Source organism: Sarcophilus harrisii, chromosome 3 (assembly GCF_902635505.1).
Source record: "Sarcophilus harrisii chromosome 3, mSarHar1.11, whole genome shotgun sequence".
In the NCBI taxonomy this organism is placed as follows: domain Eukaryota; kingdom Metazoa; phylum Chordata; class Mammalia; order Dasyuromorphia; family Dasyuridae; genus Sarcophilus; species Sarcophilus harrisii.
In genome coordinates, this window is record NC_045428.1 from 65401861 (window position 1) to 65419609 (window position 17749).

Consider the following 17749-nt stretch of genomic DNA (forward strand, 5'->3'; position numbering starts at 1 on the left):
CAGGCTTTTGTTCCTGTAGTTTTCTCATTTTCCAACCAATTTCTTGACTTTTAACTATTTAACTTTTAACTATAGTAAAGTAGGCTTCTGCTTTTCAAGTGAAGGGGGGGCACTGTCCTAAGTTTCAATTTTTTGGAACATTTTTTCAGATGTAATTCTGGGAACCTGTGTAGTTTTTGGCTTTTCCAAGGTGGTATGATGTAGGGAGATGTATGTTTACTACTTTTCTGTACTGTACACTAGTTTGTGAATAACCACAAGTACTCTTTTCAACACTGGAACTGTGACTATGGTCCCTAATGTGTTGTTTGTTGTGTTAGAGCTCCTCCTTGTACTGGGGACTAAGGCAGTGACTCAGAACCAAGCCTAAACAATGCAACAATGTCCCCAGTGCCAGCAAAGGGATCCCTGGAAATCCCCTTCTGACCCATTGTCCAGTTTCCTTATTGTCTGTGGGCTGAAAAGCCTGGAAATTGTCACTGCTGTCACTGATTTAGTTGCCCTGAGGATTACTTCTGGTTTGTTGGGAACCAGTCTGAGCTGGTACAGCCTGCACTGGACTGTATTCCTCTCTCACCCTGGTGCAACAAGACCTTTCCTGCCGACTTTCTAAATTGTCTTGGGCTGGGAAATTGTTTTGCTCCACCTTTTTGTGGATTCTGCTGTGCTAAAATTTTTTTAGAATCATTATATTAAAATATTTTGAGGAGTTTGTGGGGAGAGTTCAAGCAAATCCTGCCTTTACTCCATCATTGTGGCACCGCCTCTGGATTTTGACACTTAAGAAACCATGATCTCGACCAATTCTAGTGTTTTGGTTTATAGTGACGTGGTTCCTGGTTTGAATTTCAGTCTTTAGTATATATTAATTTTCCCTAACCAACATTACTGTTACTTAAGATAATAATGGAATCTTTCTATGAAGACTTACCAATTATTGTAGAAACGTCTTAAAAAGTCTGGTTAAACAAACATTTTATTCCAGGGGCAGAAGGCAGTGGGAAGGAAAAGGAAATACTTAAAGAAAAGTAGATAGAAAATGCTGACCAATTTACAAGTTGGTGCTGAACACCAAAAAAAAAAATATTAACTTTGTGTATTCTTAGTTTACTTAGAATTCAACAAAAAAATGAACAAAATTAAGGAACTATGCTACATGCTTGGAATACAAAGACCAGAAATGAAAAATCAGCTTTTACCCTCAAGGAATTTAAATTCTATTGGAGGGATATAGTATGAACATATAAGGAAAAGGTATTCCAGGGAACACAAAAATCATATATTCTGTGGAAACTACATCCCCAGCAGTCTTTGTGTAACTTTAGAAAGTAATGATGTTGACCTCACATAGAACGTGATTGGATGGATTCAGTTTCAGTATACCAAGTTTTAAAACTATAATAAAAACATGAAATAAGACACGGACTAGAGGTCAGAGTGGTTAATTCAGAGAAATGGAAAAGAAAGTTGGAGCTGTATCTAAACTGTCTCTAGTAGAAGTGTTGCAGAAGACTTTATCCCCATACCAGAAGTTCTGATAGAAAGTAAGGGTTCTCTACAATGTTCTTCAATTCCTCTGTCAGGATTCAGACTTTAAGACACCAAGGTTTTAGCATACTTATGCCGAAAAGAGGTGTCTTGGAACATTGAGACTTCAGAATTCAGGTGATTGTCTAGTCCTGAGAACCCCTTTCAATCCTTAACCTGAAGTGTCAGAGACAAACCAATAAAATAAGTGAACATAAAAGAGTGACAGGAAGTGACCCAACAGTGCCAACAGACACTAATCTCTCTAATACAGTCATACATGAATGAAATTATGTATGCTCTTTTTAAATTATTTTTAAAATGTTGGAGTTGGAGTTGAGGGAGAGTAGATTCACAGATTTTCATTCATTACCCTTTTTTGAGTAGTGAATATTGAATTTTTAAAAAAAGAATTAAATAAGTGAGATTATTGACTTAATAAGGATTCATTAGGTAGGCATGCTTTGTGAATGTTTGATTTTAAAACTACAATGAAAATTTTACTTAGAATGATATACAGGATAGAAACCTGTTCACTGAGCCTGAGCAACAGGAGAAAGAAATGGAAGCTGTATCTAGAGATTGCCAAGTTTGTCCTCCATGATAAAAGTAGTTGTAAAAAACTTCCTCCCATTAATCCTCAGTTTTTGAGAGAAAACAACAGAGCTTTCAATTATATTTCATAATTTCTCCTACTCTGCATACTATTGTGTTAAAGTTTCTAACAACATTCCCTTTCTCTAGCCTACAATGTCTCATGAAGGAAACACAGAAAAACAAGAGACATATAAAGATAGGTATCTAACAGATTTTCCTGTGGATACTGATTTTCCCATAAGTGAAACTACCCGTGTTCCTCTCTCATTGCATTAAAGCTATAAGGGAAGGAGCCTCCAGGAGGTTGGGAATGGATATATCATAAAATAGCATGTATTTACTGTAGTTTTAATTTTGATATAACTAAATCATACATAGGTAAGTTTCAAACTTGCATGAACCATGTCTCTTTCTTAGTTCCAAATGGACCTTTACACCCTTTGGCTGTGGATGATAAACAGTCCATACAGAAACCAAATTATATTAACCTGATTTACTTATTGTAATTTTAAAATTCAAATCTTTTAACTATTTAGTGAATACTATAATTAAAAAAAAAACCTTTTACAAATGTTGTTTGTATCACTTTCATTGAAAACTGAATTAATTCATGTAATTACATCCCCTGCTTTACCCCAAATCAAAGTCGGGAAACTGTGATGGGGACAATGGATAGGGGTGCTCCTGATCCCAGTGTTGCTGGTATAGATGGACCCCTGGCACTAGAAGTACTCATGGAATTGACTGTGTAAAAGTCCCATCAGGCTACAGGCCAAGCTGTGAGCACTGATGCTCCTGGAATGCTCAAGCTTGGCAGAGAAGCTAAAGTATTTCCAGGAGAGGATGCTGTTTGGCACTTTGTAATTCATGGATTCCTCCATCTGGAACTTCAGAATGTTCTCTGTCAGCAGACTGATCAGCACCATTGGTTATGACTATACCACACCCCTGTTGGATTCAGGCAAGACCTTCTCCATTTTCTTCACCTTGCTGGGGTTACCATTTACCATGCTAGTGTTGACAGACACTAGTCTCACTGGTGACCTACATCCCAATGGTCAAAAGAACTGGGAGCTCTCCAAGGTACCTGTTCATGAGGCTTTGTCATGGCTCTAGTCCCTAAACCTTCCGGAGTATGGCTGACTTCCAGGGCCTGACTGAGCTCATTCTACTGCCCCAGAAGTTCCTGGCTAAGAATAATAAAAATGATTATTCAGATATCCTAGGTCCTAGGATTCAACCCACTCACCAGCAGCTCAACTCACAAAGTCTACTACCAAAATCCCACTACTCAACTTTCCTTCAACTCTACCTTGTGGTTGGTATAATCAGAGAGCAGGATTAGGTTTCTCTTTACTTCATGGCATGACTGCCCTCTGATTCTAACCCATGAGTCTTACTGTTGCTCTTTGGATCTGAGTAATATTATATGTATTTCTTTTTGTGTATTTCAAAATAATTTGTTTGACCCTTATAAGCTGTCATGTTATTAATACTCCCTGTTTCTTGCTTCTAAGCTATTGCTAATTAATTTCAAATTTAAGCTTTAGGAAAAGGACAAATTCATTTCTGGCCCCTGGGGAAATAGAATTTATTCATTTTCTAGAGGAATTGCAAATTTTTTAAATTAATCTTTACCAAAGGTTTAATTATTTTACTGGTACCGTTTTTTCCCCATTTTTACTTTAAGCCATTTTAGCAACTACTTTTTCTCTGTTCATATTGGATTTTATTATTTATAATGAAATGTTTAAGACATCATATGTAAATACTGAAAAAGATAGAAAGTCAGAGAAGGCATTTGCTCTCAAAAAGAGCTTATGGCACAAAGAATAAATGCCCCTTCTTCCAGTCACCCAAACACACATACACACATATCATAAGAATATATGCCAAGAAGTATAAACAGAAACATAACTGTAACACAAACTTAAAAGTAATCCCATACATATGTGTAGTAGTTATATTTTCCCATGTGCAAATACATCTTATTTCATCTTCATAAGATGCTTACTAAAACATTAATATGTGAGGTAGATACAAGCAATGTAAAAATACTTGTCATTATGTCCTTTTATCTTTCCAGTAACCAGCTGTTTTTCCTTCATTCTCAAAGAGAATTATGACATCAGAGAGATGATGCCATGACATGCAAGTGAATTGGATTTCATTAAGGAAGGATTGCACAAGGTCATCTGCTTCACTTTTCCTCCACAACCATTTGGGTCCAGTGGTAAGATATAAATCAAGATGACTGGAGATGGCCCTGAATGAAACAGAAGACTTTGGCTCTTTAAGCTAAGGTCTTCAACAGATCTCAGTTTGTCAGAGGCTGCACCTATTCAGTAATTAAGACTAGGTAGCCACTGAGACAAAGAATTTCCTCTTTCACCCAGCCAAAAAATAAAAAATAAATTTGGGAGGGGAAGACATGGAAGGTTTCTGGCCAAAGCAGATTGGCCACCAATAATTTCCAGGACAAGATCCACTCCATCCAATATGCCATCATTTCTCTCACAATGCTTATTTGATTATATAGTTCTGGTCCAGCTAGGATAATGCTGAAGAGGTCAATTATGAAACTAGCCTCTTTTTAACCTTTTTCTTTCCTGTTTCAAATGCTACTTCCTGTAAATGAAAGACAACATGTAGACAGAAGTCTCCATCTGATTGGCTTTCTTTTTTTTAATCTTCATGGAATCAAGAATTTTGGACCCCAACTCCAGCATTGTTAGCTATTTGGATAAGAAGAAAGAGATGGTGGGCTGGTCACTTAGTAATGGCAAAAGATGGTGACTATAGGTACATCAGGTCAATAATGTTCTCACAATGCCAGAAGAAAGCAAGGAAGTTTATAACATATGGTTCTCCCTATGGAAAACTGAAAGAAGAACAAAGACAAGAATACCATGGAATGGTCAAGCATTGCTATAGATGGTAGTATGCATCAGTGATAGGAACTCTCAGACAGATGAGAGTCATTTTTAAACAAGTGATAATCTAGACATTAATTTCTTCATTTCTAAAATGAAGATAATTATGTTTATACTATCAATTTTAAAGGGCTACTGTAAGAATCAAATTAGATAAATGTATGTTTTTAAATAAATTCTTATTTATATATAATTCTATTTTTGTTCTTTGTATACATATTCATGATTATTAATGTTAAGTTCAGAATTTTAAAATTATTTTAGAAGCATGTAAAACATTTTGCAATTTAATTAGAAAGACATTATAAAAACTGAGATTAGGTCAAAATAATCCTAACCATAGATCCTCTAACACTAAAGCCACTGTATTTTCATTATAGCATTATAAAGAAGTCAATGGAGGAAAAAAAGGTAATGTAAGGGGTTGGGTGAGGAAGTAGCCATTTCAGATTTATCCAGCTTAGAGGTATCTTCCCATCTCTATGCATTACTTGAGATTATCAATTGTGTGATGACAATTAGTGTTGGCCTTGTATTTGTATATAACTTTAATATCAGAAAAGAAGTTGAGCTAAGATACAAGTGCTTGCTGTCACACCAGTGAGCTACATCTGTTTACTGGTTGGTAGAGAGAAAACAAAGGAAAATTATTCAAATCATTCTCTGTCGCACTCCAAAGGGAAATCCAGGATTGAAAATGTCTTGATTCATGCTTTGAATTGCTTGAAAATTCTCATCTTGTCTTGGATTATAAAGTCTTGCTCTTCAAGGAAAAAGAGGCTTTAAATATCTATCCAGTATAGGATTTCATAGTTAGCAGAAGTCCCAAAAGATGTGCTATGGGAATGGTAGTTTTCTTTTATAGCATAAAGGTCACATAAAAACCATCTTCTCATTAATTTTGACAACACTTATTTTAAATGCATTCATTTTTGCTAATATTATCTTTTATTAAAAGAATTAGAAATCTAGAGTGGAAAAACATCTTAGAAGGGCATCTAGTTCAGCACTTTTATATAAAAGTCAGTAAAACTGATATTCAGAGAGATAAAATAATTTGCCTATGATTACCCAGCTAGCAAGTCATAGAGGCAGTATTTGAACCCAAGTCTTTCTGATTCCAAGTCCACTACCCTATATATTATGCCTTCCAACCTCATAAATGAGGATGGGGTGTGTGGGTGGTATGTGGGTGTGTGGGTGGGTGAGAGACAGACAGACAGACAGAGTCAGAGACAAAAAGAAATAACACTTATGAGGATAAATACATTGAAGGAAATCAAGGAATAACTACTTGTATTAAAGAAGGAACAAGATAAGATGATATTAAAACTCAACCATTTAAATATATTTATGGAAAATATAAATAAAACAATGTATTCAGTAAAGAATGGAATTATTTAATAGAAGGAACCAGAACAAATTTTAAAACATTTTTTTAATTTACATAAGAAGAATGATTAAAAACTTTAAAATAAAGTGATGGAACTAGAAAACAGGGTTTGAAGAAATAACCTAATAATTACTTCTCTCCCTAAAATAAGAAATAAGTAACCTGACCAACATATTTCAGTTAATTGCATAACAAAATTTCTCAGAATTATAGAAACTGATGAACAGATGGAAACTTAAGAGACTTCACAAAATACCAACAGAGTTAAATTCCAAATTTAACTCACTCAGATTCACTATCATCATATTCTAATACTATAATGGCAAGGAGATTTATTTTATAAATAAATAAGGCAAAAAGAAAAATCCACATATTGAAGAACATTCATTCAAATATCTATCCAAGACAATAACAGAAAAAACTGGAATACACTATTGAAAATAAAGACAATTAGGATTCATTCCAAAAATTTGCTAATATAATTTTCAAATTTAAAATATGGTTATTTAGTATGCCTCAAAGATCCAAAAATTTCAAGCTTTGATTTAAAAACAAGCAAAGAACAGAGGTAAGGTAAATCATTAAGGTATTGAAGAAATTTTGCAACTATGAATTACTAATTATTGCCTCAACTTAATTTCTAAATAGGAATCTCAAAACACAGCATCGTTAGCATCTATCTATACATAGCAAATATGAGGGACATCAAAATAACAATAGTTTTTATCTTAATCAGAAGGCTTTTTAAAATTACTTATCAGTAGTATTGTATTACACTTTTACTATTTAATAGTTTTTTTTTTTATTTTAAGCCCCTGTGGAAGTAAAAAATGAATGTTAGTGGACAAAAATAAACTAGGAAAGAGAAAAAATAAATAATTGTAAAGTATGTTTAAAAGTAAAATAATAGAAAGAAACCATTTGATTATTAATATGAAAAATGAAGACTAAAGTAGGAGAAAAGAGAAGGAAGCATAGATAATTTCAAAATCATATTCTTATCTAAGAAGATATATAGGTAAATCTTGTTTTTTTCAAAAAGTATTAAACATTTATAAGAAATGATTAGCATGATGCTTTTAGAAAAATCTAGGAGACTTATATGAACTGATGCAAACTGAACAGAAGTGAGAGAACATTGCACACAGCTAAAATAATATTCTACAATGATCAACTGTGAATGACAGCTATTCTCAGGAATATACAGATCTAATTGCCTTAGATTCCAAAGGATTCATGATGAAAAAAATGCTATAGACTTCCAGAAAAAGAACTGGGAAAGTCTGAATGCATTTTGAAGCATACTTTACAATTTTTTATTTTTCTTGTTTTTATTTTTTTGGCTGTCTTTTCTTTCATAACATGACTAATATGGAAATGTTTTTCATGACTGGACATTTATAACCTAATCGAATTGTTTGCTAAAGACAGTATGCAACTAAATTCTCCAAAAATAGAAGTAACAAAATTATTAAACCCTTCCTATGTGCTAAGAATTGTATTAAGTACCGGAATAAAACCACAGAGAAAAAATAATAAAAGTAAAACCAGTCCCCTGTTCAAAAAGGAGTTTACATTCTCAAAAGGGAAAACAATACAAAAAAGTAATGGTGGCTAGGAAGAATATCTTGTTGTGAAAGTTTACAGGGATGGTGAGTAGAAACATATAGAGTATATTGTTATGTCCTTTGAAGCATTAGAAAGCAGTATTAATTTTATTCCAAAGCTGGAAAGTAAGGGAGGAGGATGGAAAGTATGCATATAATATCAAGGTGGTTGATGGTAAAATGGTGAGAGAGTAAAGTGAACCATGCCTGGAGCAGCTGGCCTGAAGTAATGGTCCACATGTGGAGTATTTACCAGAGTCTTGGGATCCCAGGGGTAATAGTAAAAATTTTATATGATATGTTTAGTATCAATATGTACGCAGGAAAAGATTAACATACTGTCAGTCTGAGTGAAACAAGTCATATCATATTCCTTTTTGACAGATCAAAGACTATAATAGACTATGATAAAGGAAAAATCAAATATAATTATATTTAAGAAAATGATTTTCACATCTTTAAAAAGTATCCAAAAAGTATTTTCAAAAAATCATGAGAAAAAGATACATATAAATTTAAAATGAGAAAATGTATTAAAATTTACTATATTTCAGATCTAGAAAATCGAGTTATAATCATAAAATCAAAGTTCAATACAAATAAGCAATAAAAGAAATAAATATGGACACAAGACATGATGAATATAAAGAAGCCCCTGAAGCTGAATGAACCTGGAGGTAGCTGGGGTGAAGCAGTCAGGACAGTTGCTACATACGGGTGAGAAAATTCTTTGAGGTTAAGCATCTAATTAATTAGTAGTAAGTAAAGCTAGGACTTAATTCTTCTGACTCCCAGGCTAGAACTGTCTCTACCTCAGTTCAGTTCAATTCACTAAGAATTACATAAACACCTTCTCTTTGTAAAGCTTACCATCACATGCTAGGGGAGATATAATATCCCTAATTACTGGGAACCAGCTAAACTAACCTAAGTTGTCCATTGTACCATGGAATCTTTCTCCATACACTGCATGTAACTACAGAACACAGTTTGGAACCAGATACTCTCTCAGCTCCCTTCTACCCATGGTTCTAGAGTACACACATGAATGGGGAGAATTCTTATTGTGAAGGCTAAAATGATGAAAGAGGTGACTTCTTGGAGAACATTCTTAGTAGCGTCACAGGAAGCGATCCTTGGAAAGCCAAGGAGATACCTCAGGTGTGAAGAATGCTTATTTATCATGAAGGCTTAAAATCAAGCAAAAAAAAAAATTGGTGAAAGAGGTAATATTTTTGAGAACATTCTTAGTGCCATCATAGGAGGTGAGCCATGAAAAATCAAGGAGATGTCTCAGAAGGCAAATTGATCTAGCTTTCTTATTTTGGCTCTTTCTCCATTTTAAAAATAGAATTGATGTCTATTTATAGACGTCTACCCTCCCTTTTCTTCCTGGCTCCTCTGGGGAACTTTCCAATCTTATCTTCTCCATCCCCCCAAGAGCAGCACACTCAGCAAGTGGAGAAACTGGTTCTTCCCGTTGTTTCTTGTGGAACCCAGGGCTTTGTTCTTTGTAACTCCAATATTCTTTTGCAAAGAGGAATAGTAATTATCTCACTTACCACTTTCTATTAAAGGAAACTGGCCCCACAGAAAGGTTCAAGGAGAAGCTGAAAGTCAGGATAAAAGGAGTGGCAGAGGATGAATCAAAAACTCTGGGTGAGAGGATTGAACACAGCTTCGTATGTCACTGTTCTGTCAGTCAAGAAATGTTTAATCAGTGCTTATTATGTGCCAGTCACTGTGCTAAGCACTGGGAACATAGTTCATGTTGTTGTTGTTTGCCCTTCGATCTCGAAGAGGATCATGGAATCAGGGAGGTGAAAGCCATGATATATAAGTGAGCACAATGAAAGGTAAAAACATTAGGACGATCAGAAACAGAGGCTCCTGATACTGAAAGGGATCTTTGGGGGTCATTTCATCCATCCCCCAAAGTTAGAAGAGACAACAAATCACCCAGGAATTCTATCCTGCTTTTAAAGTTCTCTACAAAGGGGGGTCCTTTACTTTTCTTAGTTATGTATTTGAATTTTCAGTACCAAATATCTACAGTATTATCACTGAATAGGGGAAATGTATTCTGGGAGAGTTATTTTTAAAAGGACCCCATTTTTCATAGAAAAGGAGGAAAGGATCTAGGGCTTTCAGACCAAGGTAGGAGGGCTGTGATTTGTGCAAAGCTTTACCCAATTATTCCCATCTCAGTGGCTTTAGGATTAGAAGGAAAATCTGTCTTCTAAAAGTTCAAAAGTGCATTTTGCTGCTTTCAGATAAAGTTACAACATTAAACCCCGTCTGCTTTGGGAAAAGCAGTTCTCACACTCCACCCCCAATATCAGGATAACTGACCTTCAGAGACCTTGAAACAGGGTGAACCTTAGTTGGTAAGGGTGGAAAATTTCAGAAGGTGCCTATACCTGAGTTTCTATTAACCCCTTGAAGAAATAATGATAATTCTCTCTTTAAAATTTTGCAAAGCACTTTTTTTACAACAGCCCTGTGAAGGAAGCAACAAAGCATTCCCATTTTTCAAATTAAGAAACTGAGGCTCTCAGGGATTAAATGACTTGTGTCTATATAGAGTAACATAGCTGGTAAGTGTTTAAAGCAGGATCCAAATCCAATTTTCAAGTGACTCTTCAAGAGTTCTTAACCTGGGGTCTCTGAACTTGAATGTATGTGTTTTAATATTTCAATATGATGAATTTCTTTTATAATCTTACAGATTATACACAATCTTGCAGAAATAATCCTACCTTCGTCTCTTACAAACAAACATAATTAAAAACAGTCCCCCAGTGTGTCTGGCTAGGTGAATATATCTTTCCTTTCTTCCCACCCCCCTTCCTAAAATAAACAAGTTGGAAAATTCCTCCCTGGTTCCAGTCTCTCTTAAGAAGGAATTATAGAGCTATGATGTCTAAAATCATAAGGGGCTAGAGTTAAGTGCTGGCGTGGCCTATGCACCTGGACACTCAAACCTTTGACTTCAAACTGATGAGACCTCTGGACAAGTAATTGCCTGAGTGACTGGCTGAATCTCTAGAGATCACAGACAAAGAGACTCGACAAGACAGGCAACTGCTGATTCTGCTGCTGCTCCTGGTTGGATTATATTATTTAGGAAGTCCTTGGACCACACTTGGGAGGACCACTAGTACAAAGAATAGCATGCTGGACCCAGAGTCAGAGAAATCTACAGTGTGCTGGAATCTTACCTCCAACACTAATTAATTGTGTGTCTAGCACACTTTTCTGGCAAATAGTAGGTACTTGATTGAACAAGTCATATGACATCTCTGAGACTCAGTTTCCTCATCCATAAAAGAGGAATAAAGACACTTTCACTAACCAACTTGTAGGATTGTGAGGAAAGAGCTTTGTAAACTTTAATGTGTTATAGAAAGGTGATTATTATGACTATTTATAGGACTTTTGTTCCTTGGCCTAATTAGCTTTGTATTAAGGTATAGAGCTTTGCCAAGTTTCCTATTCAGGATCTGCCCTGGAGCTTTTGAGAACAGAAAAAGGGCCCCTCCTTCATCTTTTGTCATTTGTATTTAGAAAGTAGAAACCTGCACCCAGGGAACCGACCAAGGGAAAATTCACTGTATAAATTTCCCCTTACTAGAAGTGCTATAAGAGATCAACATATCCAGTCCTTTATCTCCAAGCACAAGTCTACCTAAACCATTGCAGAAGAATCCTTTCCATTTTTAAAGACCTCATGACCTCCGGTCACCAGCCTAGCTAGGAATTCCACTTCCTTCGTTTTTATAGTGTTTTCAAGTGAGAGCCTACTTGGGGACCCCTAGTCCAAACCTTCATTTTACAGATGCAGAAACTATAGCCCAAACTGAAGTGACTTCTCAAGGTCCCTCAGCTCATTGGGAACAAAGCCAGGACAAAAACTCAAGACTTCCAGTTCAATAATTTCTTTTACTCTTGAGTAAGTCACAATTTCTTTACTAAAAAATGAGAGGTCTAGATGAGATGGTCCTTTATGTCCTTCCAAATCTAAGTCAGTTATTCCACAACTTTACCATGCTGTTGTGATGTCTACTCTAAACCCATTCTGTCACCATGTCATTCCACACTAGAGATTTGATCTCTTTTTAAAGTTTCGTGGTTAGAATTGAACTGGATTCTTAGGCTAGAAAGGATCTAGGAAAGTTTCCCGAACCTGTCAGCTCTGTTTCCTTCAGGCAGCATCCTCGCCTCAAAGCATGCCAGAAAAAGAGGCACAAAAATGTCTATAAAGTCCTCAGAGCACATATTTTTCTTTAGAAATACTCAGGAACATAAGACAAGATCTATGTTAGTCAGTCTAAGCTTAGCGGTACGATCTAAAGGATCCTACAAAAACTGCTTCCCCCAATGGCCTCCTGCCATGGTTCCTGAAGTTACACCACTACAGATCCTATTGAGTCAAAGCTTACTATCTGGGAGGCTCTATTGACATTCCTATTAAATCTGGGAGAGAGAAACACATTAAGCCCCATCTCTTATTAACATTTTGGCATAAATTATTTTATCAGATGGGCTAGCCCTGGCTCTGAGGGGAATTGGATACTTGCTGATATATGGCCCTTGAAGATACTTTTTGATGGCTAATGGTTAAGGAGGAGGAAAAGTTATTAAAGTTCTGCAGGATGGCTTAGAAAGGCAGCTCTGATAGAGTATGCCAGTAAAAGACAGCCAAGGGCTCCAGGAGGGCATTGGTTCCCTGGGCACAGACAGGGGAAATAGAGAAGTATTTGAGATGAACTTTACGTTTCCTCATGACTTTGCCTAGGTTCTTCTATTCTCCATAATAGCAGTATCTACTGCCTAAAAACTATTCATTACTCCTACTTATCTAATGGATTTGGAAATGTTTGATTTGTCAACAAAAATTATCCTATCCAGGCATAAATATATCCTAGTACATAAGTAGGGAGAATCTCAGTATATTCTGTCCTCAAATGTTTTGGAGGGGCAGCTGGAGAAAATGGAAGAAAGTGGCCAAGGCAAATTCAGGAAGCAATAGGTTCAGGACCTTGCTTTCTGATTCAGCCTCAGTTCCTGGGCTGTGAGGTAAATCTGCCCAATTGCCCTTGCTTCATCCAGGGATAGGGCTCACTTGGAGGTTTCTTACTCTGAAAGCCATCGTGGATCCAAAGTTTTCCATGTCTATCTGATAAACAGTAAATGGTAGCTCTCAAGACATGGACTTTAAAGTAATAAAGGTAGTTTGGGCTTGTGACCTGTGGAATCCATCTCTCGATTTCATCCCTTCAAAAATAGGTCTTGCAACAAATGATCTCTACTCCACCTAGGAATAGAAATTCACAGTCTTAGCACTGAGATTCTGGATCTTGCTTTTACCAAACTACAATAAGTACTCACTCTTCAATGTTTTAGCTTTTCTCTCTGGATCTGACCCATTTTCCAGGTTACAGCTTGAACATCTACTCAACCTGACAACCTGGACTCCCATACTGGCTTCTCTTGACCACCTGTATCCTTTCATCATCTATACCCCATATCACAAGAGGACTTCTAAATAAAATCTTACATACACATTAGGAGTAAAGAATGTGTTGGGAATCTTTTGTGATCTAAAAAGCAAGCAGATGAGGGCTTTTTCTCAAGTAAGATAAGGAAATATGGTAAATCAAGATTTTAGACTAAGATTTGAATGGAATTGTCACAGGAAAAAGTTAGAAAATCATTTGCTGGGCACATTGTGAATACAATTTATCTCTCATGCATAGTTCGGATCATATAAATCCAAAAGCCCTTCCACATCTGAGATGTCATGATTGTGATGGAAGAAGAAAGGAAATGAGATCATTCTAAAGCCCTTCCACATCTGAGATGTCATGATTGTGATGGAAGAAGAAAGGAAATGAGATCATTCAAGGATTCATTTCTATACTTCATATTCAATCACAATTACCCCAAACCAAGACAAAAGGGAGCAAGAAGCAGAAATAAGTACTCTTAAGATTAATGCAATGTATTCAGATATAAGCTCTTTGAAGCAGAAACTATTTTTAATTTTTCTTTTCTTTGTAGTTCCAGTATTTAGCATAGCACTTAAATATTTGTTGGTTGGTTGGTTGTATGATACAATGAAGACAAATCTCAGCTTGTAATAAAACTACCTAGCAAAGAATTGGAAACAAAGTAGATGAGCATCTGTTGAAGAAAGGCTAAATAAATTATGGTACAGAAATATAATGGAATGCTACTCTATTAAAAGAAATAATATAGAGAAATAATATAGAGAAGCATGGGGAGACATATGAACTGATACAAAATGATGTGAGCAAAACCAGGGAAATTATATTCAATGATTGAAAACAATATAAGTAGAAAGAAAAACAACCAATGATGAAATTAAACACTTCATTATGACCAAGCTTGGCCCCAAAGAAGAGATAAGAAAATGAACCTCCTTTACTTCATTATATAGTCAAGGTCAGTTGATAATGATTGTTATTTTTGCCTTTTTTTCTCTTCCCTTTATTAAAAAAATTGTTGCAAAGGAAGAGAGATATATTCAGAGATTTTAAAAAAGAGATACCAATTAAATTCAAGTTAAAAAATAATAAGGCCTCTATACCCAGAGGCACAACAAAAACTTCTGCATGAAGTTGGTCAAGTCAATTAACTTTTCTCCATCTCCTCCCATGTATAAAAATTAGAGGATGGGCTTGCCCTAATGACCCTTAAAGCTTCTCCCTATTCTAATCCTTTGTTATATTATGAATCAGAAATCCAAGTATATATCTTAGTTGAGCCTCAAATTCCCCCAGCTAGTTTACAAGAGACCCAAGACTAGATTCCAGGCATTCTGACTCCCCACACACTGTCCATAAGTCCACATTTCCCCTCACTCTACAAATCAATTAAGTTAATTTCCCTCAGTGAAGTAGAAGGAAGGAGAGAAGCAGATTGAATGCCTTTCACTTGACCTCTTCCCATATGTGCAATAAAATCTGGAACTGAATCAATGATGGAAAAATGGGGAAAAAATGATGGAAAGAGAGGGTCCATGGCAGGAAGTATTAGAGAAGATGATGCCATTTGTATAGGACATTGCATCTCCAGTTTCCTTTCAAATCCTTTTCTTCAAAGTTTTCTCATTTTTAAGTGATGTTTAAGATGTTGAGGAGGAAACTTGGGTTTGAATTCTCTCTTACTACTACTGCAATCTTGAGCAAAACATTTCTTTTTTAGACCAGTTTTCTCATTAGTAAAATGAGTTTGAACTATATAATCTCCAAGGTCCCTTCCAACACTAAAATCAATGATCCTAAAGAGTCCTGGCTGGTTCCCACAGAAAACAGTATTTCTCTACCTCTCCAACCTAGATCTGGTTTCCCTGAACTTGGACAATCCACAAGACTCATCCCACTCTGACGCTGATTTATTTGGAAGCATCTGTTGGAGCGTGACTGAAGGGTGTCTCGCCAGTCAAGAGCCCAGCTGTGGCAGATGTTGCTTTGGAATGCCCTCTCTGGTTCACACGCACCTTTCCCCTGCCCCAGTCCCCTGACCTCCTCCCTTCCCTGTTTTGGGAAAGAGATCATGATAGCCTGGCCACATCTGTGCAATCCATCAGGATGAGAAAGAACAAGGTGCCCTGTTCTGGAGTTGGAGGAAGAGAGTGGGGAGAGTGTCTAGGAAGCAGGAGAAAGTGACTGTCACATTACAGTTAAAAGAACAACGGTCAGGGTGACCTGGCTTCTGGCACTGATTAGGCCATTAGTCTTATGATCCTGGACAAATTACTTACCTTTCCTAGAATCCATTTATTTGAGGATGAGAATTGATTGTCCACTTGAAAATCCTTACCTACTCTGCCAAGAGCCTCATTTTCCTCATCTGTAAAATGGAGATCAATACCATTAACTCACATTTCATAAGATTCTTATGAGGATCTAGTGGGTTAACAAATGCTATACAAATCTTGGGGAAAAACTTTATAAACATAATAATGATAACCATCAACAATAGCTAATGTTTATATAACACCTATTATGAGCCAGGCACTGTACTAAAAGTTTTTCAAATATTATCCCAAATGATCCTCATAATAACCTAGGAGAATGATGTTTCTGCAAGACAATCAAGAATACTTGACTTGCCAGAATCACATAGCTAGTAAGTGTCAAGTGTCTGAGGCAGATTTGAACTCAGGTCCTCCTTACTCAAGGATTGATGCTCAATCTACTATGCCCCTCACTGACTCTCCCCCCAGTAGGTATATGAGGCTGGATTTGAATTTCTGACTTCATAATTATAGCAATTCATTATTTTTTGCCCAAAGTGTTATCAAACTGTGCATACCCTTTAATCTAGTATCTCTACTGGGTCTGTATCCCAAAGAAATCATAAAAGAAGGGAAAGAGTCCACATGTGCAAAAATATTTGTAGTGGCAAGGAACTGGAAATTGAATGGATGCCTATCATTTGGGGAATGGCTGAACAAGTTCTGATATATGAATGTTATGGAATATTATTTTTCTATTAAGAAATCATGAGTAATCTGATTTCAGAAAAGCCTGGAAAGACCTACAAGAACTGATGCTAAGTGAAGGGAGTAGAACAAGAGAACATTAGGGCTTGGCTCTTTTCAACAATGAGGTGGTTCAAGACAATTCCAATAGACTTGTGATAGAAAGAGCCATCTACATACAGAGAGAGAAATTTGGAGACTGAATAAGGATCAAAGCATAATATTTTCACCTTTTCTTGATGATGTCATTGTTTTTCTTCCTCATATTTTTCCCTTTTTTGAACTAAATTTTCTTGTACAGCATGTCAAATATGGAAATAAGTTTAGAAAACTTGTACATGGTTAACCTATAGTGGATTGCTTTCTGTCTAGGGGACAAGGAAGGGAGAAAATTCTAGAATATAAGGTTTTTCAAGGGTGAAAAATTAAATTTTAAAAATCAAAAGAAAAAGACACTAATTCTTAAGTTTTGTATTCATGTGTATGATGGACTGGGATAGATACCAAAGACAGTATGGCTCCTGGAACCAGAAGATAAGAAGTAGCCTCAGCTAGGTGAGAGAAAATAAGCTCCCTAGTACATGGACTTTTTAAAATTCATTTTTTTGTCTGCCTAGGAGAGTGCCTTGAATCCCTGAGGAACTTAATAAATGATTATTAGACACACCAAAGAATTTTTTAAAACCATACCTAAATAGAAAGGCAGACCCTTCCAGACTCTGAATAGAGACTGCTCCCAGCCCTCAATGTATTGTTGGGATTACAGAATTATACAATTCAAAAAAGAAAATGATTTTAGAATTGATTAATTCCACAATCATTTATTAAGCACTTTCTATTTGTATGTACAATGATCTATGCTACATGTGTGAACACATAAACAGTGAAATAGCTCCTGCTCTCAAGAGGCTTGCATTCTACAGGATACACCCACATGAGTAAATTACATTGTGATGGGGTGTTGGTCATGATGATGATGATGATGATGATGATGGAGACAAAGGGAATGAGAGAAGAGAGAGGTAGAATGAGATAATAGAGGGTGGAAAGAGAGAAAGAAAGAGCAAGAAAAAAGAAAAAGGGAGAGAGGAGGGGAGAAGGAAGGGAGAGAGAGAGAGAGAGAGAGAGAAAGAGAGAGAGAGAGAGATTTGTAACTAAGGAAATCAGTAAAGGCTTGTTC

General features: G+C 36.0%; 2 long non-coding RNA genes across 2 annotated transcripts in view; one reads left to right on the forward strand and one right to left on the reverse strand.

Moving 5' to 3' along the window:
• Positions 1-16010, reverse strand: part of LOC116422231 — a 38620-nt gene extending 22610 nt beyond the window's left edge. The window contains exon 1 of the long non-coding RNA XR_004232794.1: positions 15847-16010. This is a non-coding gene — a long non-coding RNA (uncharacterized LOC116422231). The remainder of the gene's footprint in view (positions 1-15846) is intronic.
• The window catches only part of LOC116422230, a 33822-nt gene continuing 25211 nt past the window's right edge, over positions 9139-17749 (forward strand). The window contains exons 1-2 of the long non-coding RNA XR_004232793.1: positions 9139-9283; positions 9635-9716. This is a non-coding gene — a long non-coding RNA (uncharacterized LOC116422230). The remainder of the gene's footprint in view (positions 9284-9634; positions 9717-17749) is intronic.